Here is a 22,881-nt window from a genome sequence, read left to right as displayed (position 1 = left end):
CACACAAAACCATACAAAGAGAGGTTAACAATGACATAAATAAAACCAGGATGTATCAATAAAGCCAATGGCCCAGATATGATGGGAAGGCCAAAGGAAGATTTCCTGAAGATGTACAAAGAAGAGGCCTGAAGAATTCCTGATGGGAAGCTGGGGGTTGGGGACCACCACTTTCTACCCATTGCATAGAATCATAGAATAGTAGAGTCGGAAGAGGCCATGAAGGCCATTGGGTCCAACCCCCTGCTGTTGCAGGACACCACGTCACACCTCCCCACTCAGATGTGTCCAGTTTCTCTTTGAATGTCTCTGGTGAACCGCTCTTGGTGGCCAGCAGTGAGCAAGGCAAGCTGGTACTGGAATCTCTTCTTTCAACTAAAGGGCACAGGAGTTTTATGTCACCTCTATAACAAGGGCCTATTTTCGCATGCACGGCCTAGCCGAGCTGGTGGGGGGTGCAGAGCCAGGCACACACAGCCTTTGTGCATGGGTGGTGGAGGAAGGAATGTTAGCTTCCCACAAAAGAAAAACTGGGAGATACCATTAAAAAGTTATCATCTCCATAATGTTTAGTCTATAATGCCACCGGTCTATATGTCTTTAAGGAGTCCCAAGACCCTTTGTTTGTTTTCCTTCCCCTGCCAAACTTGCATGAAGGCAGAGCCATTTTCCAGACGTGGAACGGAGTGCATCTTAACTGGCTATTTAAGACGTGCTCCATCCTAGCTCTGGGAAGCTGCCGTGGCGCCATGCAAGTGGATGGTCCCGTTCTCCAAGCGGGTCACCAGGGCCCTGCCTTCTCCATGCCGCTGAGCTGCATTGCCTTCTTATTGCAATTCTACGAATAATTTTTGGCATTGCATCTCCCTATATAAAATGGCACGTGCAAATTTTAGGCAAGTCCCCACTCTCTTTTCTGGGTGGGAGAGGCAGATGATGTGTAGCATCTTGTTTGGTGTAAAGTCACCCCCCCCCCCATGATGGAATTCATGGGGGTGGCATGTGTCTTTGCATCTTGGAAAATGTCTCTGGGAATGTCTGGCCACCTCCTGATGCCACCTCACATCTGACTTTTACGTGCTACAGAAACGATCCGTGACATGCCACAGAGGGTTAAATTATATTCTCCTGTGACGCCAGGAGAAATATACAGAAAGCCCTTGAAAATCTCAAGTCAGGGGCCAAACTATCAGTCACAGCTGTAGTTAGCTGACAGAGCTGCCCTCACGCCAGACCAGAAATGCAGAGCTTGCTGGCCCACACTCAAGCAGCAGAGCACTTTCGGAGCATTATTACCGAGCGTTCTTCTCTCCGCCGATAAACAGGCCAGAGGAATGGAATGGGAGGGGGCATTTCTGCTCAGCTGTCAGTTCCGGAGTCCACACGGCAGCCAGTCTGTAAATGGCATGATCCATCCCTCGCTCAGAAGTTGCAAAGCGGCAGCTCCCATGGCATGGTCTTGATATTACCATGGGACATAAAACCATTAAGGGGGTGGATCATTTTCCTCTGAGGAATGGCACTTGTTGTCGTTGTCCATTTGTCTGAAAAGTGATTAAGGAGGGTGGGGCATGGCTGCGATTTACATGATCAAGAATGGTATGAAACAAGTCACATCACTGGGATGTGGGGTCATCCACTATAATTGATTTGCAGGAGTTCCTTCCAGAAAAGAAAGAAGGAAGCACTTTGCTTTGCTTTGCCTTGTTTTTGCGATACATAATTAACTTGGGAATTTGTTGCTCTGCAACAAGGCAACAACCAGAGACCTGAACAGATTTAGAAGCAGCTCAGATAGGAATGTAAAGATTTAGTTCCATCTATTCCTTCTGTGCTTCATGGATTGTCAGGTGCTGTTTGCTCCCTCCATGACAGCATCAAACATTTTTACCGGAAGTTTTTCTCCCTGCACTAATAATGCACACTTGCTTGGATGAGTATTAATTAATTAATTATTGCACAACCTATGAAAAACAGCTCTGCAAGTCTGTGGAATTCATTCAACTCAGAACAAGTTGGTCCATTGTGGAATCCCCGGGTTGGATTCATAGAAATTCAAACTCATTTTAAGCACTTGTGGATTTCCCGGATCTGGCTAATTATTGCTTCATTTCCACTGCAGCTCAGCTAGCAGTCAGTGGAAGAAAGACCGGGATGGAAAGAGAGAAAAGATAGATGTGTTTCTGGCTTTCTAAGGATGGTGTGGTCTCTTTTTTCCCGGGGATGAGTGGATGATGTATAGGGAAAATGGCCGCTAAAGAATGAGGAAGCCCAGGGGAGTGTTGGCTGCAGGGGAAGGTCAGCAAAGAATCTTCTCAGCCTAGCAAGCGGGATAACCCTGTAGGCTTCTCCAAGTGGCCCAAGCAACACCCTTTCATACCACCTCCGATTATCTGATTGAAAGCTCTCATGCAAACGAAGGAACTCCAGCCTGATGACCTTGCCTGTGTCCCTCTCTGGTTGAGGCCATGTGGAGGCATCGCTCTGCAAAGGCGGGTGGTCCATACCGCCCTGGTCCCCTGTGATACGGGCCAGTGAAGCACCAAGTTCTACCACAAACTGTGACGCAGGCTATAAGGACACGGCAAATGCCCTATAGAAATGGTGGCAGTCGTGTTCGTGGATGATGTGGGGTAGTGGTGTAATTTGGACGAGCAAAAGAGTTGGCATGGGCCAAGTGCTGCAGACTCCATGGCCCATCGTGTAGAGCAGCAGTAGAGCCCCAGCCCAGTTTTATGAGCAGGAATGCTGGCATCCCGGCCCCACCGTGCCCCCTGCTCTGCCTGACCCCTCCTAATAGACGGAGATGGAAACTCAACAACCCCACATCTGGGACCGTGCCACTGACCATCATTCAAGGTACAGGTGAGCACCACCCCCTGGAGATGTACAGCTGCCAATGCATTAGGTGACGGCTGACTTAGAGATGTGTGAGGGATGAGGCAGGGAGGTGAAAATCCATAGGATTCTCACAATTTCACCCCCCCCCCCCACACACACACACATACACACGCACACTTCTGGCTTGTTAGCCTGCACTGGCGCTGACCTAATGTCGTGTGAATTGAGCCAACTTCTGGACACCTGTTGCCAAGGTAGGTTGCAGTTCACACATAAAAAACCCAGAATCTGCACAAATGATGCATGATGGAAATCAAAAGCCAGTTGATATGCAGTTCTAGCACAATTTGCAAAATTTCCTTATTTATATATATATTCAAACTGCGGACTGACTTAGAGGTGGAAGTTCATGGGGGCGGGCAATTAGACCCACTCCCAGTCATCAGTTTAAAAGCAGGAAGGAGCTGAAAAACGAGAAAGACTTCCAGTCATCCACTCGCCCATCGTATGATTTGACACTGGGGCTCCGTCGGAATCTTGAATGGGTTATCTGAAGCAGATTCCCCCTGGAAATGATCGTGTGGCTCTGATGTTCTTGGCAGTTTGCAAGAGGGATCTGGTGAAACTTACATGCTTCAGCTAAAGAGGTGCAGGGGCTGGGGAATTTTTGTTTGTTTTAGAGAGCAGCTTTTGCAATCGGAGGTTTCCAAGAAGGAGAAGAAAAGCAGGCACTGCTCTCTCCTTCCTTTGTGAGCAGCTGTTATGAAAATGACGTCCAGCTCAGAAGCAGCTGAGCAAGGTGACTGCATGTAGGACATTTGCCAAAGCTCCAGAGCATGGGTTTCCTCATGCTGTTGAGGAAGGGGGATTTTCAGCGCTGGTGTGAGATTGCTTTCTTTCTCTGTCCTGCTGGCTGGAGGAAGGGGCATTGCATGAACGTGGCAGGTGGCATGGATGAGTTTTCCACAACCAGATACCCTCTAGATGAATTGAACTACAGCTCCCCTAATCCCCAGCTACATTGGTTGGAAAGGACAATGGGGTTTTATGCCAACATACCTGGAGGACACCAGGTTGGCGAAGGCTGCCGTGGAGAGAAAGCTGCGCAGTGTTGGAAACTGGGGTGCGGGGCTAGGGAAGCCTGACCTCTGCTTTGTGTTGTTGGTGGTTCCTGCTGTATCGCCGCCAAAGCCACAGATGGGGTGGATGGAGGGTGTGAAGCACATAAGGGCACGGTCAAAAGGACTTGGTCATCCAGATTTTGGGGGTTTTTTGGGTTTATATCCTGCCTTTTTCCTACCAAGGGCTCAAGGCAGCTTACATCATTCTCCTCCTCCATCTTATCCCCACAACAACCACCCTGTGAGGTAGGTTGGGCTGAGAGTCTGTGACTGGCCCAAAGTCACCCAGTTGGCTCCATGGCTGAGCAGGGACTAGAACCCAGGTCGTCTGAGTCCCAGTCCCAGGCTCTTAACCACTGCACCACACTGGCTCTCATTTTCTGAGCAAGCATCCCATGCTGCCCCAAACCCTTTTAATAGAAACATAGGAACAGAGCGAGTCAGAAGGGGTCTCCCGGGTCATCTAGTCTGACCCCTGGCCCCAGCTGGCTCCGCCCACGACATGCCCACCATGTGCACGTCCAGCCTCTCCTTGAACACCCGCACCGATGGGGCCTCAGCCACCTCCCACGGAAGCCCATTCTGTACCCTCAGGGTCCTGACTGTCAGGAAGTGCTTCCTGGCATCCACCTTGAATCTTGGCTCCCTGAGGTCTCTGCTCACCTCTGCATGGCATCCCCTCTTGTACCTAACGTTGCTTGTAATAAGAATGTCAGAGAAGCACTGCAGGATCTGCCCAAGGGTCCCTCAAGCCCAGCCGTCTCTCCGTGCAGTGGCCAAGGGAAGCCTGCAAGCAGGGCAGGGAGAGGGCTGGGCCCTCTTGCTCATGTTCTTCGGCTGGGACTGATGAACTTGCAAAATTTGAGCTCAGCACAATTCTCTGGATTCCACCTTGAAATTCATTCCAACTTGAGCATGTATCAAATGACAGGCTTCCCCACCGCTTCACATCAACATCTGGGCATATTTTCATACATATTTTTCCAGATATACACATCACTCATGTTCAGGTTCAAAATTTGCTTATTCTTTTCCCATTCATTAAAGCCTGTTTGTTTTAATGCACATTTTTCAAGCCTACATTTTAATGCACATTTTTCAAATACATACATTCTTGGAGCACTTTTCTTGGTTTCAAGAATTTGTTGTGCAAATCATGCTTAGAGCTTGGAAATCTGTGGGCTTTGAATGCACATTGTGTCTGAGTCTATTTTAGACCAGAAAGTTCAAACTGTAGGACTGGGAACACTCAGCAGAATCAGTCCTTCTAGCATTCCAGGACTTCCTCTTGTGCTGGGCCCAATCTTGGAAAGCAAGCCAAGCTGCGGTGAAGTCCATGGATGCTTGTGAAATCTAGGCATCTGGAAACTGGAGTCCAACAGATTCCCAGCTGGGGAATCCAGCAGATTCCCAGCACCAATATGAATTCCACTTCCCAGCTTCCCAGCACCAATATGAATTCCACCAATATGAATTCCACTTCATCCATAGCAAACTGGGCCAATTCTGAGCAAATGGGAACTGAAGTGAATTTCTCATATATCCAGATTCCCAGTCACAGACACTCAGCCCAGCCTACCTCACAGGGTTGTTCTGGCGAGGGTAAAAGGAAATGAAGGGGAGCCTTGTTAAGCTGCTTTAGGTTCCTTGCTGGGGAGGGGGGATAGGGTAGAAATATAATAATAATAGAGGGAGAGGGAGAGCTCACTCTTATGTCAGTGGAGCTCCTTAGCCACTCTAGCTTTATTCTAAGCTTTACAGGAGTCATTTGCAGTGCTCCACGGTGGATAACCTATTCTGGGGGGGGGGGGGGTAGAATTCAGCACCCTGGACAGCTCCCACAGAGCTCAAAAGCATTGCTGCAATGGCGAAGGAGCCCCACTGAACTAGGAGTCGCCGCCTTGCTGGACCTGGTCGCATCCTCTAGACCTCTAGTGGGACAGAACATCACATACACTTGGTCTTATCTTATTTTCGGCTGGCAAGACACAAAGTCTTTCAGTATCGTGTGATTAATACCTCCGCACAGCATCACTCTTCAAACCAACTGGTCCTGAAATGTGCATGTTCAGGTGGTGTTCTCAGCTTGCTCCTTCCCCTGCTCTGGACCTCCTGGACTTCATCATTGATCCAGACTGAAGATTTCAAAGGATATTTGTTTGGTTTTGCTTATGCTCCCGCAGTGCAAACCAGTGACTTACGGTAGCTCTCTGCGGCTTTTCATCGACTGCTTTCCTCTGATTAACATGCAGATCCAAAGCTCCCTGAGATGAACAGAAGCTCTGAGGCCAAGCTTCCCCTTTTCTTTGGGTGCCTGCCCTATCTGGGGCATCCGTTTTCGCCCCTTTTTCCTTGGGAGTGAGGGGTACTGGAATGCCTTGGCAATGTAAACTCTCTCTAGAGCAGTTGTAATATGCTCCTATCTGGACAGAGTGGGCGCGGGGGGGAGAGGGATTTTTGTTATAGTAGTGCAGGTCCTCCCATGCAAATTCCCATAGCAATGCCCCCAAGGAGAGATAAAAACGCAGGCAGCTGTGTGGATCCATAGCTATCGTTTGCATTTGCATCTCTGCCTGGTGTGCTTGTGTGCGCCAAGCTACACATCATCTGGGTGGACGTGTAGGGTTGAGCCTGCATTGGGCTGTTGCTGAAATGTGGGTTGTTGCTTGGTCTGAGCACACCCATATATGCTGCCAGTGCTCCGTGGAGGAAGGGTGGGATGCCCTTGCCTTGCTGGAGGGATCCAGTGGGCAGCAGGTTTGCCACTGTTTGCGTGGAGTGTTAAACCAGGTGGGCCTTGGCTCTGATCCAGCGGGGCTTGTCTTACGTTCTCACGTGCACAATGCACAGCTATTCTTTATGAGGCTGCCGGTGCTCATGTGAAAATGTTTCTAGCAGATTTTAGGACAATGATACGACTTTCTAATGCAAAGAGCAGACATCTTCATGCCTTAAAAGTCCCGGGGAGCACAGGAAAGTCTCCTGCCAGGTAAATCAATGCATGCAGCATACAGCAAAATCCACGGCTGAGAACACTAATGCAAACACAAGCTCCTCTTTAACGCTTCCTCTTCAAAAGCAAACAGCACACGGGTACAGGAGACATCCACATCCACACAGAAGCTCCCTTGTATTCATGTTTGTGGACCAGAAGGACACACAAACGCACTGCTCCGTTGGGACAGGGAGGCCCAAAAGTGAGAAAGGGAGGCAGACATGGAGGCAGGCACGCAAGGAGGGGTGGAAGGTATCTTCCACTCCTGCTTTGGTGGAAGAAGATTGCACGGGCAAGGAAAGGCAGGGATGTGGGATAAGAAACTAGCCCCAAATTTCCCAGGAGTCTCAGGAAGAAGCGTTTTATTGTGAAGACAGCATATCGGTTCTAACAGCTTTCTTCCCCAGTGGGAGCAAGTCCTTTGTCAAGTTTTAGGCCTGCGGTTATCCACTGGAGACAACAAGCTGCCCCCAAATACTTCAAATTGCAATAGGGATAGGCTAGCTCAGAGCAATATTCTGCTGCTAGAAAACTCTGTTCCCCATCCCCACCCGAAGCTCCCCTTGGCATTGCCTTTCCTCTCAGAGGGAACATGGGCATTTGAGAGGTGGTGGCGACTGATTAAGTCTCTGCTAATTAAAAAGTCTTTGTGCTTTGCCCCCCCCCCCCCGAGCTCCAGTTCCATTACAACTTTGAATTGTTAAGGTGGCTAGAACTTTCTAGCACATCTCAAAATCATAAGCAGCATAAGAGAAGAGAGGTAGTAAAAGAAGAACCTGTCTGTTGGCTTTTCCATTATTTCCTCTTCAAAAAGAAACATATTGTGAGCAGAGAAGCATCGGAACAAAGGACTGTCTAAGTACTGAAGATAAAGATTGGAGACAACAGCCTGGAATTGGCATCATGGACTGCAAGTCCTAAAGAAGTGGCATTTATTCCACGGTGAATGAGTTGCACATGGTGTGCATTGTAATTACCATCCCATTATATGACTCTGTTCTATGGCCACAACTGGGACACTGCAGACAGCTCTGGTCACCCCATCTCAAAGAGGGCATCAGTGGGCTGGGGAAAGCACAGACCTAACTCTGGTTGTTTTCCCACTGTTGTTGGAATTATTTCTACCCAAGGGCAGGACGGGAAGGCCACATGTAAGCCTGGGCCACATCAAAGCTTAGACAACATTCTCCTAAAATTTGGGAATGATGAAAGGCCCCCAAATCATCCCTCTGGCCTGTTTCATGGTACTGGTCAGAGGGAAGCTGACCAGTCAGTGCTGGTGCTCTGGTGAACTATGAGGCATGAGGGGAGAATCAAGAACCCTGATTGAGCTTGGGATAGAGAAGGAAGATGTTCTTCGTCATCTCAGATGGAGGCCCAAGGAGGTTCTTTGTCATCTCAGATGGAGGCCCAAGGAGGTTCTTTGTCGTCGCAGATGGAGGCCCAAGGAGGTTCTTTGTCATCTCAGATGGAGGCCCAAGGAGGTTCTTTGTCGTCGCAGATGGAGGCCCAAGGAGGTTCTTTGTCGTCGCAGATGGAGGTTCTTTGTCGTCACAGATGTGGCTTATTCTCTGTGAGAGGAATGCTGAAGACAGCTCCTCCTCTTCCAAAGAGGAAACCTCCTGGGCTTAGGTTAGCTGAGACCCCAATATTGCCTGGTTTCTACCCTCTGTCACCTCCCGAAAATCAGCAAAAGCCCACATCGCCATTTCTACACCTTCAAGCAGGTGAAATGGGAAGGGGGGTATTTTTGTTCAGCCTTGGATTCATGCTGCAGTCATTTGGCAACTTCTGCACTCTACCCCTTGCTGGAAGGATGGAAAGGATGAGCTCCTGTGACAGGTACGTAACATTACCAAGGGGCATGAAATCATTATGGGATTGGCGCACTTCCCCTCTGAGGAAAGGCACTTTGGCTTGCTTGTCTTAAAGCTGATTAAGGCAGGCGGGGGCAAGGCTGAGGTTGGGATGATCAGGAAGGGTTGAAGAAAGCAGGTCGAGGCATCTTCTCTCCCTCTTTGGCACAATGGTAGAATGTAGGGCCACTCCGTGAAATGGATGCATGGAAGTTCCTTTGGGAACATTAAAGAGGAAGCCGTTTTTAGAGAATACATCATTTACTATGGAATTTGCTGCCATAGAATTCAGCAATGGCCTCAGACCTAGATGGATTTAGAAGTGAATCAGCGTGGGATATACAGAGCTTGTCAAGGATTGTCAGACATCCTTTGCTCTGTCATCTACTTAATACCAGCATCAGATTTTTTTAATCAAATCAGATTAGAACAAACATGCATCAATGTGCAAAGGTGCATTGGCCTACCATGCACACACTCCCCCCAAAAATTGGAAAAAGCAGTCAGCAAGTCTGCCGAATCTGCATAACTCAAGCAAAGCTGATCTGCTGCGGTATCTGCAGATCACATTCATAACCATAGGACTTAATTCAAATCTGTTGTGAAATCTCCAAGCACCCCAAGATCAGGGAAATTCCAGAAAAGGTTCAGCAAAGGAAGACGCTCGGGCTGCGGCTGATGGAGAGACTGCGGGGCGCTGCTCGGTCTTCAGCTCTCCTGGAGGGAGACCAGCCCCATTTCTCCCCTGTTCTGCCTGACTGTCTTTTGAGCTGGGCCTTACAGGATCTACGGTTTAACAGAGGAACCAGGGCAGAGAGTGTTTGCTTTCCTCTCCCCTTCTCATCCTCCTTTCCTTCTTTGCTGCGTGTCTTCAGTTCAAAGCCTGCAATCCGGTGGTGCTGTTTGCTTGTTTTGGTTGACAATATGTAAGCCGGGCAGGGAGACTTTGTGCCGAGGAGCAGGGTAGAAGTTTGTGTATTCAGAATTCCATTAAATAAATAACACTATCAAAAGTGCTTTGATGAAAAGCGAACGAGCCTACATCTGAATACCAGACCCTGGAGATGAGCGAAGCTGGGGTGGGACTGTTGCTTTCCTCCAGGCCCGGCCCTATCTTGAGGGAGAGGGAGACGGCTACCTCAGGCAGCAAATGCTCCCTCTCTCATGCTTAATCTGTCATTATGGTATTTTTTTACTACAGGAGATTAGACTTTTTTTGCAGATCTTCTGCTCCATGTGCCAAAAGGACTTGGCTGGCTTGAGGCAAAAGACAGAGGGACTGGCGTGGGTGGCAGGATCAGTGCAAGACCTTCACCCACAGCTCCAGGCCCCCAAAACTACCCACTAGGGCCCTATTACTCAGGGCCCTGTGCATCTTTTGGCAGAGGGGAAGATGCCTTGTTTTGTACGTTCATAGTTGTAAAGGGAACAATTTTCAAGAAGGATTGCAGCTGGAATGCAAAGAATTAACTCTCCCCTGCCTACACACTGCAACAAACACACCTGAACAACATCTCTCCATGCACAGCAATTAAGCTTGGTGTCCGATGATCCAGGACAAGTGGCTGATTAATTGGAGAATTTATTTCATTTGATATTATTTGAAGGAGAAATGAATTGGCTGGCTTTGCCACCTAGGAAGCTAAAATAAATCCTTGCAATTATTTCTGCATTTGCATGCAGAGATATTAATCAACACATGTGAGTTTGATACAGATTGGTATCTCTTAAATGCCTTGCAGCTCCTAGGTGGCTGACGGGGGAGATGGCGCCACTCTTTGCTGGCTCCAGGTTTCTTGGGCAAGGCCACCCTCCATGGCTCGCCTCCCTTGGCGAGTCTCCTGTTTCCCTGCCAATGTTCCCAGCCACCCTCGCTCCTCAGCCTCTTTCCCTCCCCGGTGGTCACTCACTTGCTTGACAGGCAGCCTCTCCAGCAGGGGCTGCTCTGCACCACCCCTGTAGGAGGTAGGAGAACAAGCCTGGCTGCTCGGTAAAGGAGTGGCCCAGCTGGGGTGTAGGCCCTTGACAGGTGCCCAAACATGCCAACCCTTGGTGTCGGCCCTGGTGCTCTTTGCCACTCCAAGGCAGCAAAAGGTTCTTAGGCATGGCTGCTTCAGATTCAACACAGTTGGAAGAGGCCTGCAAGACCATCTAGTCCAGCCCCTGCTCAGTGCAGGATTCACATCTCCCATCCAAATGTTAACCAGGCCTGCCCCTGCTTAGCTTCCAAGACTATAAACCGGATCAGGTACTTCGGGCTACATGGAAGCTTCTATGTGGAAGCTTATGTGAAGTAGCCTTCACACAGTCCAATAGAATCTCCTTCCACAAATCTGAGGATGGAAATCCCAGCACCTCCCGCACTGAAGCTGCCCTGGATGTTTGTTTTAGCTCCAACATCATTGGCCCATTTTATTTGATTTCATTTCGGCTGGTCAAAGTAAAGAAGGAAGTTGAAGTAATTAGTACACTGTCTACACATCAATAGCTGGGAGTTCCACAAAACAATAAAACTCCTGCAATTGAACGACGGTTAAGAAGAGCGGGCTGGCTGCAAAAGAAGGTTAAAATTAACCTATTTAATCTTCGTCAGGGAAGGCCGATCAATTGAATTCTCTTTCCATAATAAACTACTATTATTTGGTATTTACAAGGATGTTAAAACCAATTAAATGAATGGGCAAACTCTTTAACTTTAATGCAAGGTATCTAAAACTAGAAGGACTGCAATGCTGCAATGGCCAGGATGGTTCTGAAACTGTACCACAGTTTGTAAAACCAGGAATTGTTTGTAAAGCAGAGGAGGAGCAGGGAGGGGCCAGTTCAGAGAAGGCGGCCCAGTTCCATCAAAGTCAGCTCAGACGTGTGTGGGCAGCAGATCCTGGGAAGTGCAGTCTCATTTTACCCTTTCTCTGACCCAGGAAAATGGCTGACAGATAGCTGGGCTCCGTCCACAGCCATGATTCCAGGGTTAGCCACCTCCAAACTGCAGTGGGATTCATTTTATTATTCTGGCACCCTTGAGGAAGGGAAGCGTTTTCCATGCTTGCAGAAGCCCCGTTCAGCTTCTCCCTGAATGTGCAAGGGCTTAGAGAGGGTGGCTGATTGGGCCACGGCGGACTGGGCCTGCCCCCTACCTCTGTGGGCACACTGGCCCCATCCCTCCAGCTCAGAACTTGGCGTGCTGGATTAGCCAGACCAGGGAGAGAGTTCTGCTCACACACCCTCCCACACGAGTGCAGCGCTCGTCGGCAGCCTGGCTGGACGTCCTCCTGCTATCCCAGCCGTCTCCAACAGCAGCCATCCTGGCAGAGGGAGACGAGGAGGGTCAGAGGTTTGTGGGGCTGCCTCAGCAGCTCCACTGAGGGCCTTCGGCAGAGAATTAAACCATGGAATTCACTTCCCCATAATGTAGTGATGGCCACCCATTCAGAGAGCTTTAAAAGACGGAACAGATTCATGGAGGAGAGGGCTAGTCTGGTCAGGCTTCTAGTCCTGATGGTTCTATGCCACCTCCAGTATCTATCTATCTATCTATCCATCCATCCATCCATCCATCCATTAAAAGCTTTTCTAACCTGCCCACCACCAGGATGACTTACACTAAAAAATCAATGGAATAAAACAAAACACCACAGCATCCAACAATTTGAGATAATAAAAGCCCAGTTAAAATCAATTAAACATTAAAATGATGGGAAAATAGAAAGGGTTTCACCTGACACCAAAAAGAATATAATGTCAGTGCTGGGTGAACCTCTCTAGGGGACGTATTCCATAGTTGGGGTGCCACCGTATCACGGGTAGGAGCCCCATTTTTTAATTTTTTTATGTCAAACATTTATATATTGCTCCACATCGAAATAAATTCCAGAGCAGAAGGGAAGGCGAGGAAACCCTTCTGGGGCAGAAGCCATACGATTCCCCGGCCTTGGCTTCCCAGACTCCAGTCCGCTTTGCAGCAGCCCCGAGACCAAGTTCCCAGTGCTTGCAGGCACTTGCCAGGGACTGAGACCCATGGGCTGCACAAGCAGCGCCCCACCCCCTCCACGTGCGTGTGGGGCACACGGTGCGGAAGAAGGCCGCTCGTGGGGCTTGCCAGGAGTGGATCCTTCCATGCCACGAGCAGCACTCATTCCTGCTGTGGACTGACACGGAAGAACGCGGCTGGTGGCACAACCTTTGCTCCACCAGAGTTGGCAGGCTTCCTCTCAGCTTGGCTCACTTTCCCGGGCTGGGATGATCATGCCCCAGAGGAAGTCTCTGGGTGCTGGAGGAACAGATTGTACTACGTTTCCTCTGGTCGCTGCAGAGCAGTGAGCAATAAAATGATGGAAGAGATAAAAGAAAATGGTGGTATGCTAAAAATGGCATATCCATAGAAAGCATGGCTGGCCGATCAACAAAGGCTTCCTGAAGTAAGGGAGTTTTGCGGAGGCACCAGAAGCATCACAGTCCGGCTGGACCTCTGGAGGCAAAGTTCCACCAAAAGGGAGCATTCACTCAAGCCTTTTCTCCAGTGGTCTCCAGTTAGACCTCATGTCCACGTGGCACCCCCAGGTTGGTTTGTAAGGAAGAGGTGCTCTCCAGTAACCGGGTCCAAGTAACATAGAAACAGAGAAACAGAGAGAGTCAGAAGGGGTCTCCCGGGCCATCTAGTCTGACCTCGGGCACCAGCCGGCTCTGCTCACGACATGCCCACCATGCCCCACCCAAAGTACTTTGGGGCATTATACACTTGTGCCAAACCTTAAATCTGGTCTGGTAGCCAATGAGCAGCCAGTGAAGTTCTCCCAGCAAAGGACGTTCTTGCTGAACAGGAGCCACTCCCGACAGCAGTCTAGCGATTTTGGGGGAACTGTGTACAGGGGGACTCCATGGCAACGTATGGATTTCCCACGGGCAGCTGGCTGGCACTGTCGGAGCAGAATGCTGGGCCCTTTCTCTGAACCAGCATGGCTCTTCTTATGCCCTTCATCGATCCCCCAAACACCCCCTCTTTTCCCCCAGGGTGGCATGTAAGCCCATGGGAAGGACTGCTTTCCTCTACTAATTTTATGCAAGCCATTCTGGAAGACTTCCTGGCTGAGGAGCAGGGTCAAACTGCTGTCGACAAATACATAAATTGTGGACACTGCCAGGAGTTAAGCACTAATAATAATTAATTGCTGATATTGTCAGCCCTGGCTGGCCTTGAGCTTATCTCTGAGTCTTAATATGCTGTACTTGTCAGATTTGAATATTAATGCCTTGCTTTTAATTTGCTGTTTGTGCAGTTATACTGGTCAGTCTTAGAGGGGATTTACTGTTGTTATCATTATCATCATTAAAGATATTAATATAAGAAAATAAGAATCAGACCAAAGGCCCATCCGGTCCAGCATTCTGTGCACATGGCGGCCAACCAGCTGCCCACTGGATCCCTCCAGCAGGATGGGTGCAAGAGCTCCTCTGCCCAAGCTCCTCAGCAACTGGTATTTGCATTCATTCTGCCTCTGGTAAGGGAGGCAGTACCTAGCCAGCTAGGCTACTAGCCACAACAGCCTTCTCCTCCATGATCATGACGACTATTAATTCATTTTCTCTCCCAGCGTCCAGTATAAGCACACACAAGATGGCTCACAGTAAGGAAATACAGGCAAGACGTGGCAATGATTCGAAGATGCCCACATCAATAAAAACATTTCCATTAAAAGCACATTAAAAACTCATCAGTTAAAAAAGAAATACGAGATAAACAGCACCCACCTGTTATTAAAAGCACAGCGCAGCAAACAAAATAGCTTCACGGGGCAAAGGCTGCCTGGATGAAAAGGCCTCTGCAAGCTGAGAGAAGGCTTGGCGCTCGCCGCACGGGCCGCAGTAAGCCATTGTCTCTGTTGGACTAGCGCCCATCCTGCGCCGAGCCGCATTCCCCTTCACGTATCCCGTTCGCTGATCCCCCATCTGCTGATCCACTGATTCACGACTGGAGCAGACAATCATGCCAGGGAAAGTTGAAAGGAGAAGAGGAGGAGGAAGGCCAGCTGTGAGCTGGGTCAATTCCTTAAAGGGAGCCACAGCCTTGAATTTAGAACGTCAGTTTAGCAGGGATGTCATTGGTAGGATATTTCAGAGGCCTTCCATTCATAGGGTCTCCATACGTCAGAAAGGACTTGACGGCATGGAACGTCAGCAAAAGCAGATGCCACCAGGGTGAAGCCTTCCTGCTTAGGATGCAACCAGGCTCAGAGCGATGGTTCGATGTGCTGCGTTTCCCCACTTGAAGCCCATATTGGAGGTGGGTAGAGGCCTGTTCTCCCCTGCAGAGGAGGGCAGGATGCACTCCAACGGAGCCAAGCTCAGGAGCCAAGGTTCCATTTGGATGCCAGGAAGCACTTCCTGACAGTCAGGACCCCGAGAGCGTGGAATGGGCTTCCACAAGAGGTCGTTGAGGCCCCATATGTGAGGGCGTTCAAGGATAGTCTGGACATGCACATGGTAGGCTTGTCGTGAGCAGAGCCCGCTGGAGCCGGGGGTCAGACTAGATGGCCCGGGGACCCCTTCTGACTCACTCTGTTTCTATGCTTCTATGTTTCTAGATCTGTGGTGGGCAATCCAAGGTGGAGAGGAAGCATGCAAAAAGATGGGCAATTTGCCCCGAGGAGATTGCTGCCACGGGTACTGTAGTACTGGGACCAAGGCTCAGCTCTTGTGATGTCTTTTCGAATCGCATTGCCTCATTCTGAGCAGCAAACACCCTGAAGCGCACCATTGGAGGTCTGGATCTGAGCCATGTGAATTAGCTCCATTAGGCAGTGATGAATGCAGCCGTTCGGCTCAACCCACCACCCACCGGCCGTGCTGCCCCGCGCAAAGGCTAAGCGTGTCGTCTACTCACTGCTGCTTCGGCAGCACTGCAAATGGGCTAACAGCTCAGGAACGGGGCCCGGATTCACAGCAGCGGCCCAGGAGCAGCTGACACGTCTCCTGCTGCACCACTTCTGCCATGTCCCCTGCTTGTTCTCTCCGGGCTGTTGGGTTTCCAGCCCAATATTTTGACAAAGAGAGGGGGCACCAGTCAGTCTGGTTCGTCAGACAGGCTTGTAATTATCTGCACTGTACCTTGTGAGAGAAAGAGAGAGAGAGAGAGACTTGCTAAATGCAGTTCTTTGCACCTCGGGATAAGAGTTTAATAAGCATGATTTAATGAGGCAGAAAGCAAACATGGGAATTAATTAATTAATAAGTGTCGCAAGGGCCAACAAAAAGGAAAAGCTCCAAACACCTTGGGAATCCAAGCCGGTGACTGAAGCCAAGCTTTTCTGGGTTCCAGTTAGCTTCTCTTCCTGAGGAACCGTGGTAGGGGACTGTTTTAAAAAACCACCACCCTCTCTTCTGAAAGTTCAAACTGCGCAAAGAAGGGGAAGAGGTGAAACGCAGAGAGTCCCATGTGCCATAAAGGGAAAACAAGTACTGTGTGTGATGCAGGCAGGATGCCCCGCTGCTCTTATTTCTAAAGCCTTGGGCATGACTGGCAGCACTGGGCAGTTGGCAGCGAACTACCTTAGAGACAGAGATGCAAATCTGGCCAGTCTGGGGGCCAGAGCAGAGCAGAGCCAAAGGTGAGTCAACAAGGGAGAGTCAATGATGGCGTTTGACTGGCTCGACTGGAGTCGCATTTCCTGGACTGACTGTGGTTCAGAACACCACTGCATCTCAGAGTCTGCATTTCTCGGAATTTTGTGATACACTCTCACCAAAAGGCATGTACAAATGTGAACTTAGGGATGTGTGAGGAATCTGCTTTGGGGTGGGAATCCATCAGATTCCCTTGGCGTGGCTCCCTGGAATCTGGCCTGCTTCCTAGCAGCCGTGAGTCCAACTGGGCACCAAGTACATGGAGTGTTTGCATGGCTGCCAGCTAGAAATTAAGCCCATGCAGATGCCATGCAAGGGGCATCCCTTCTCTGCGCAAATGACTCCCAGCCCCTGCCTGTACTGCAGAAGAAGGTCTCCAGTGGCACAGCCAGGCTTCCATGAACATGTGCAGACTTCTTAGCTGGACTCGCTTCCTTAGCCAGGGCCAAGCGGAAGAAGAAGTCCAACAAACAGAAGGGAGATGGATTCCAGGGAAGATTGTCACAACTCTGTGTGAAGGTTTGGTTTAGGGTAAACTGAGAACAAATGTGGATATTTTGTGGAAGGCTGGGCAAAGGTAATGCTGGTTTTCATGTTGCCCCACCACACACAAACACCATTTGGGTGTCCAAATGGGAGGGAGCAGGCCGATGAATTCACATGTGCACGAAGGATGTGACCAAAGACCGAATGATCCAGCTGCTCTTAGAATTTACCCAGCAGCAGCCTGAATATCAGGTCATGCGCTGAGCAAGGCATTGACCTGAGGAGGAGCTTGGAATAAGGATGATGTTGGCAGGCTTCAAGGAGCTCAGGGAGGTATGAAGACAAAGGCTAAAAGGCAGAGTTGGCTGTGCACCAGGATGGGGTCACTGGTGCTCACGATACTGAGCCTGCAATGGGTCCGTTTACCCATGGGGGTTCTTGCACCAAGCCGAGCAAGCAGAGGTACCATTCTTGCATGACACCTGTGGGAGCTTGGCCTTCTGTGTCATGCCAACCCAGGAGGCAGGAGCTGTTTAAGGATAATAACCCTAAAACAAGCTTAATAATCAAGGACCCCTTCTGCCGAGTGCCCACAGACTCCATACAGGCCCACAGATGCTCAACGTATTGCAACGATTCTCATGGGTGACTTAACCCTTGGTAGGTACTTCGGTTCACCTGTTTTTCACCTGCACTACAGTTTAACTGTCCATTCCTCTTGAAGATCCTCAAAGACCTGGGAATGACTAGAATCCAACAAGCCTCCAGAGATCTTCACTTAGCCGTGGACTTGCCAGTCTTCAAACAACCTCTGCTGCCTGGGTTCACATGACATGGCAACCCAAGGCAAGCCAAACACCGGCAGCCACCATACTAAAATTTTACCCATGTGTGTACAGCATGACTCAGCAGTCCCTGCAGGAAAACTAACCTGCAGGGAACTGCCATGTCATGCAGACCAGCCCACTGAAGAAAAACCAAAATCTGGCTGCCCGATTTTGGCCCATGCTTGCTTGCAGTGAGGGATGAGGAGTGGAGGGTCCCTGGGGAAGGGAAGAACCTACTGCAGTCTGAAAGGAACATGTGCCTTCTGCTACTTGGTGGCCTCGGGGAGTGCATGCAGGGAGGCTCTTGGTTGCATTATTTTATTTCCCTCGTTACTCCAGTCGGGTCCTCCCAGGACAACACCACCTTACCCATTCAGACCCTGCTCAATATTGACCTTAGGAGTAATCTCCTGTACCTTGACTCTCAGCCCAAGCACCTCTGAGGGTTGTGGTGGGGAGGATGAAGAGGAAGCCACTTTGGGTGGGGTGCAAATATGCTCATCATTGACCACTTGCCCCCTTTGCAGAGGGGAGTGAGGATGCACCTGGGTACCTGACCTGCAGCCAACACCCCTCCATATCTCCTGGCCAGGAGAGAGTGTCCAAATGCAGCTCTTTCTGTGTGCACACAGTCCAAGACGTATCGGCTCCCATTTCACAGCTGCGATGCTTCCTGGGCTTAGGAGCACAGACCTGGTTCCAGTGTCCTTGCAGTAGAGGAGAAGGCTCCGGTCCTGGGGATTCTCAGCCTGTTGGCTTCCCCATGCATCTCGCCCATCACAGGCAAAAAAGCAAACGGTCAGGAGCTGAGCCTGAGTCACCCTGTGAATGCCTGGAAAAGGAGATCAGGTCAGCTTCTCCTTTATTGCCCAGTAGGCAAATGCGCTTTTATTCATGCAGCCTTTTGACTGTGAAGCTCTCCTGTTGACCAAACTGCATTTTTCGTTGGTGAGTGCTGAACTTTCAATTTTCTTTTTAATGTGATTTTACCAGATGTGTTTTAAGTGATATGGCTGTTTTCATAATGTAATATTTATCTGCATTTAACTGTTAGTAGCTGCACTGGGCACTATTTCCAGTAGGAAAGCAAGATTCAAATGACATAAATAAGTAAAACGAACAGATAGTGCCAAATTACTAGAACTCTCTAGGACCCTGTCCAGGTGTCCTGGAATGTGCTACCACTTTCTACAGGGAATTTTGGCCTCAAATATTCTTTTTTAGTATTATTGACATTCTTCTTTTTTAATTGATCTTCTCCACCAGCCTTCCCCAGCTCAGCATCCCCCTGATGCGTTGAGCTGCTAGTCCCATAAAACACCTTCCAGAAATGTTGAATTGTCATTTCTCTCATTCCCAGCCAGCATGGAGAGGCATTCACTTGTTCTGCACAATGAAAATCAAATGCTTGGGGATTCTTCTTCATTCAGTTGACAGCAACCTGCCTTTAGAGTGGAATTTCCATGTTCTGAGGTCGATTCAAAGGTGATCCATCATCAAATGTCCGATATAAACATCTGCATCACGAATTCCACCAACCATCACCTTGTTCCTTAATCCTTCTAGACGTCTTCATCACCTCCTCCAGATTTCCAGTCCCAAAGTAAAGAAACAGATGGATAAAACTCTCGCCCAAATGCTTTGGGATGAGCGCTGCTTACCAACATGATGGTCCTCAGAACAGATGGCCCAGGTTGCAGGTAAACAGCCCCCTCCCGGGAGCCGAGCAAGACTCTTTAGGAGGGGCAGCTCCGATCTTGACAGCGGTGCCCGGGGTTACCCTCCCTTCATCCGGCATACGGTTCTGCTGGCAAGGCAATCCTCCCTAACGCCTTCCCAGAAGCTTCTTGAACAGTTCTGTGCTTTTCTGTTTGATGCACAGAAATTGTTTCCTGTGCCACAATTGGAGAGAGATGAATAAGGGAGAATCGTTTCGCTGAAGCAGCGGTTTTCCCTGGCCAAAGCCCCGTTTTCTTTCCTAATGCCTCCTACACTCAGCAACGTCAGTTCTTTGTCCACATTTTCTCTGCCCTCACAACGTCCCAGCATGAGATGTACTCACTGGCATAAGCAACTCAACTCAGGGAAGGCATTCAGTATTTGCCGATTCTGCAAAGAGGGTTTTGCTTCGTATCTACAAAAAAATAAAAGGCAAAAGTGAAGGGCATTTCCAGACAGAAGTGATTGCTGCTGCTGTTTTCAGCAACTGTGATCCCGGGGCTCACAGAGACGGACAGATCTGTCAATGCTGGTCTTTAATTTTTCCAGTCTTCAGTTCCATCCATCCTGTTTCCTCATTAGTCTGTGATTTGTTTAAACATCTACGTGAAAACCGGTTCTCATCTTGATGTATGTTTCTCCTAATGCTTGCATTTTCACAGGCAAGCTTCCTAAAACAATGCACTTTTGTATGTTTTTATATCAATATATGCATTTATGCATGCATTTCCCTATGTGTGCCATTGCGGTGTGGTGGTTTAGAGTGGAGGACTAGGACTCAGGGGATCCGGGTTCGAGTCCCTGCTCAACCATGAAGCCGAGTGGGTGACTTTGAGCCAGTCATAGTCTCACAGTCCAGCCTACCTCACAGGGTTGCTGTCTTGAGGGTGCTGTTGCATTCATGCCTTGCTAGAGGGATCCCATTGGCAGCTGGGTGGCCACTGTGGGAACAGAACTGGCTAGCTGGCCCCTTGGTCTGATCCCGCAGGGGTCATCTGATATTCTTCAGCAAGATCTGCAGTGAGTATTCATTCAAATGTTGTCTCTGATCCTGGGAGAGCTGGACGTCGGGAGGAGTCCTGCTTGATGGCTGTGAGACCTGTTGGGAGACGGTTGCCCCTTGAGGTCGCCATCAGCAAGAGCTGGGTGCTGGAGGGCTGCAGTGTCAAGCAAACATAAGCTACGCGTCCCTGGCTTTCCTCGCCAAACAATGGCGTTTCTAGCTGCACCACAAGCCTGTATCGGTTTTGCATCACTCACGGCTCCCCCCAAAGAGTCATGGGAACCGCTGCTTGGCAAGGGCCCTGTAAATTGTTAAACAGGTGATTCAATGTGTGAAGCTGCCAATTCTACTGACTTGTGCTAACAATATTTTAATCAGGCATTCCCCCGAGGCAAAAATAATTAGAGTTGTGAGTGTCTGATGGGGGGAACACAGAAAAAATGAGGAAACGGAATTCTTTCTCTTTCTTTCTGGAAGGCATTTTAGTTTTTTCCAGCTTTCCCAATGGGAAAGTTGGAATTTTGTGGAACACTGAAATAAATAATAATTTAAAACACCTATGTTGTATTTGGCCCCCTTTTGGAATCAGCAATGTGCTTTCTGAGACAGTTTTCCTCACTCAGAATGGAGTTAAAGTTTTTGTGTAGCCTTCCTTTCCCAGCAGTAATTGCCCCTCAAAAATGCCCTCCCCACAAAAAACTGGGCAATTAATCCAGAGGTGGCCCATGGGATTTGCTGTCAGAGGTGAAGGGCCAGGTGGTTCCCTGGATGAAAGCAGCCCCTCACCGCCACCTGCCACCACCTGCCGCCTGAGACAACCACCTCACTCTGCCTAATGGTCGGGCCAGCCCTAAATTTGGCCTTGAAAGTGCCTCCATTGCTCCGATCGGAGATAAGAGGCTTCCCAGTCTGGGGCAGCGGAGGCCAGAATTGGGAGGTGAGAAGATGGAGGCTGGATGGGCTCTCCTCCTCGGATGGCATCTCGTCCGTGAACCAGCTGTCTCCCACCCCAATCGTTACTGCGAGAGAGAGAGAGAGAGAGAGAGAGAGAGAGAGAGAGAGAGAGAGAGAGAATAGGTGGGTGGTATAGTCCTACCCTGTGATTCTATGCAGAGGGTTTTTTTTGAAAAGGATAAGAGACCGTGTTTCCTAGTGGTTAGAGTATAGGCTCAGGCCTCAGGAGACCCGAGACTAGTCTCCACTTGGCCATGAAAGACACTGAGCTGGCTCTTACCTAACCTGCCTCAAAGGGCTATTGAGACGATCAAATGGAGAAGAGGAGAATCAAGCCACCCTGAATTTCTTACAAGAAGAGAAAACACGGAATCTAAACGTAACCATAAAGAAATAAAACAAATATTTTTGGCCCCTGTTGTGATCCGCCAACCCGCACCGCCCATCTTGATAATCGCTTCTCCAAGAATTAGTTGGGACCATCTAATTTCAAAGGTGAAAGCATTTCGTTTTCTTAGGCGTTTATCCTGAATATCTATTTTTTCCACTGGGATTTTTTTAAAAAAAAGAAATCTTGGTGGGGGAAAAAGCTCCTGATTATCACCTTCCCACAAATCACATCCGTCGGGATAATTGCCTCCCTCCGCTGGCTGTGGCATGTGGGAGTCTTTGCCTCTGTCCGTGGCCACATCCATGACGCAATGTGTTTGCCGAGGCTCCAGGGGCCTCCTAAGCCAGGACAAACCCTTCTGCAACCTGCTCCTCCGGAATCCGTGGACCTCCTCTCAGGCTTTGCTCGGTCCTGCAGAGTGAGCCAAGAAGCCTGCGGATGCTCGTGGTCCCCCGGTTGTCCAGCCAGCAACCTTTCTGGCCAGGGGAGGCTACAGGAGGTGAAAAGGGGGAGCTGCAGGTGGCTGCACCGGCCGCCATTCCCGGGGACCAACCGGGGCGCCCTTGCAAAGGCTTGGAGCAAGGGGGAGGCCGGGAAGCCCAAGGGAGAGTCCAGGGAACCAAACCAAGAAGATCCGACGGATTCCCACCCCGGAGCCAAGTTCTTCACACAGTGCTAGCTGCAGCCTCACTGGACAGACCTTCTTGCCACTTGGATAGGAATGCCTCTCCTGGACAGGGCTACTTTTGCCCCAGCGGTCCAAGGCCTAAGACCCTCAAGAGGGGGGGGGGGGGCACCAACATGTTCTGGACGGGTTGGCCTTCCGGCTGCAGCTCACACAGAAGGCAGCGGCTTGGCTGCTGTCAGAGGCTAACTCTTCTCACTATGTCACTCTTCTGCTGTGGGAACTGCATGGCTGCCTAGACGTTGCCAGACTGGGTTTAAGATTTGGGCTTGAGAATATAAACCCCGAAGGAACTTGGGACTTGATTACGCAAGAGAGTCTCCTCTCCTTCAGCACTCTGACAAGCCTGAAGTCATCAGATAAAGCACTCCTGGCAGTTCCGC

This window comes from Varanus komodoensis, unplaced genomic scaffold, assembly GCF_004798865.1.
Source record: "Varanus komodoensis strain SLA01 unplaced genomic scaffold, ASM479886v1 scaffold28, whole genome shotgun sequence".
NCBI lineage: Eukaryota > Metazoa > Chordata > Lepidosauria > Squamata > Varanidae > Varanus > Varanus komodoensis.
The sequence above is the reverse complement of the archived record's forward strand: the minus strand, read 5'-3'. Positions refer to the sequence as shown.